The following is a 2,873-nucleotide window of genomic DNA, read 5'->3' as shown; positions in this document are numbered from 1 at the left end:
TCCCTGGATGGAGGGGTGGATGGAGAACTGGATGGAGTGTTCCCTGGATGGAGGGGTGGATGGAGTGTTCCCTGGATGGAGTGGGGGATGGAGTGATCCCTGGGTGGAGTGTTCCCTGCATGGAGGGGTGGATGAAGAGCTGGATGGAGTGTTCCCTGGATGGAGGGGTGGATGGAGTGATCCCTGGGTGGAGTTGGGATCTCCCTGGATGGAGGGTGGATGGAGTGGTGGATGGAGTGTTCCCTGGATGGAATGGTGGATGGAGTGTTCCCTGGATGGAGTGTTCCCTGGATGGAATGGTGGATGGAATGGTGGAAGGAGTGTTCCCTGGATGGAAGGCAATGCAGGATAACACCAAAGAACCAGCCTCCTCTGCACCTCCTGTTGCCACACTCTGCAAAAAGGGCCCAGAAAAGCCACATCCCAGTGGGAGCAGGGAATATTTGGCAATCCAGGTGCTCCAAGATCAGCCCTAGGACAGCCATCGTGATTAACTGCCTTGATAGCCCAGTCACTGCTCCTCCTGGTCAAGTTTCAAAGCACTTTAATGATACATTTAAACTGAAACAAAATTAAGTTTCCGCAAACAGACTCTGTGTGGATCTTCCAGCACAAAAGGATTTGCAAAATGCATAAATATTTCCTCTTATCAAGCCTTGGATTCCCCCATGCCGTGTGTTCTGTGCTCTCTGGGAGCCCCCAGCCCTGCCCAGAAACACAAGGACTCTCTTTAGTGGCCCCACTCAACCTTTAACCGGAGGAACTGGAGGGTTTTGGGCACAAAAAAACCCCTGATTTTCTGTGCCAGCACAACATCTGAGCAGGGCTGGCTGTGGTGAGTTAGTGTTTTACAAATAACAAATTAGTTAACCAGTTCCAGCTTGCAAATCTTTTCTTGCTTTCCCCACGTCCTGCCCTGACACCCTCTGAAGGTGTTTTTGCCCCTGACACCCTCTGAAGGTGTTTTTGTCCCTGACACCCTCTGAAGGTGTTTTTGCCCCTGACACCCTCTGAAGATGTTTTTGCCCCTGACACCCTCTGAAGGTGTTTTTGCCCCTGACACCCTCTGAAGGTGTTTTTGTCCCTGACACCCTCTGAAGGTGCTGTTTGAGCTTTCCAAGAGCCCGTTGAACCTCTGGGGCTCCAGATGTGCACACACATCCCAGCACATCTGGGAGCATCTCAGCTGTGCCAGGAGATCCAAACATCATTTTAGGGAAGGGCTGGGCTCTCTGCTGGAAACTGGGTGGAACATGACGGGTGAGTAACACCCTGTGTGTGACAAATTCATGAGAGATGACAGATCACTGGGTATTGTTTAAAAAAACCCAGTGTATTGTACACTGAGACTGTGCTAATTGTGATATCCACTGTCCTTGAGTGCAACTTTCTGCTGGTAAAGGACAAGTTTACTTGTTACAGCAAATTACCTGTAATTAATCCTTATTTATATTGCTCTGCCCCTCAGAGGCACAAGAGAGGCACAAGAGAAGATGAAGGAAAATAAACTTACTGGAAACACAGGGGGGAGAGGACACAGTGTGGAAAACTGTGCTGGCCATGCAAGGCTGGGGGTGTGAGGGATCCAAAGGGATCTGCCCAGGGCACCCCAAGAGCTGAGCAATAACACTCCCTAATGCCTCTCACTTGGGATGGAAAATGATAAAAAATGTCATCTCCCCAGAGTTTCACGCTTTACTGCAAGGAAACAGGTGAGTAGGTGTTAAAATACTCTGAATTATCCTGGTTGTCACTGCTTTCCCCAGACAGGGAAGGTGTCCTGCCCATGGCAGGGGGGGTGGAACTGGGTGATATTTAAGGTCCCTCCCAACCCAACCCAACCCAACCCATTCCATGATTCTGGGGGCTCTAATAAAAACCAGATCCAGTGACTTATGGCTCCAGAGAGACGATGAGAAGCTGGATCTCCCCTAATGCTGGCTAGACAACCTGCCACTGGGATTTGCTCCATCCAGGGGGTGAGTGGGTGTTCCTGAGCATCCCATCCCTCTGCCAGGAACCTGCCCCCACAGCCTGAATGCAAAAGCATCACTGTGATAAAGTGAACACAGAGGCACACCAATCCTCTCATTTCCTAAACCTAAAAAAGCAGGAATTGAACCTACACAAAAGGAATCAAAATCCTTCATACTCCCTTTATATTATTGTCTAGTAAGGTCAGCTAATTAAGCTATGGGGCCCATACCCCGAAAATGATGGTTCAACTCCTTCCCCTACTAATGAATCCCCAAGCTAAATTAATCTCCAGAGCAAGTTTACTCCTAGGAACCACTATTACAATCTCAGGTAACCACTGGATGATAGCATGGGTCAGCCTAGAGATTAACACCTTAGCTATTCTTCCTTTAATCTCAAAGAGCCACCATCCACGAGCTGCTGAAGCTTCTACTAAGTACTTTCTAATTCAAGCAGCTGCACCAACACTACTCCTGTTCTCTAGTATGACCAACACATGATTCTCTGGCAGTGAGACATCACCCAATCAACCCACCCTGTACCGTGCATACCACTGACAACTGCAATTTCAATTAAACCAGGCTTAGTCCCATCTCATTTCTGATTTCCAGAAAGTCCTTCGAGGTTCAACCCTAATAACATGCCTCTGACTAAAAGATCCAGCCGGGCTGGCTCTGCCCCGAGCTCCAGCCCGGCCCTGCAGGACCCAGGTCATGCCCAGCTGGTCCCTGTGTGTCCACCTGGGAATCCTTCACCGTGTCCCAGCTCCCGGCACCGCCGGGAAAGGGGGGGTTTGGCGTCACCGAGCGCCAAGCCGGGCTCTGGAACATCGAGTCTCCTGCAAAGCGCAGCCCTGGGAGCGCTTCCCAGATTCCTGGAGTGCTTCTGAAGCAACC

This window comes from Manacus vitellinus, unplaced genomic scaffold (assembly GCF_001715985.3).
Source record: "Manacus vitellinus isolate BGI_N305 unplaced genomic scaffold, ASM171598v3 scaffold_74_pilon, whole genome shotgun sequence".
NCBI classification, from domain to species: Eukaryota; Metazoa; Chordata; class Aves; order Passeriformes; family Pipridae; genus Manacus; species Manacus vitellinus.
This window is presented reverse-complemented; position numbering follows the sequence as displayed.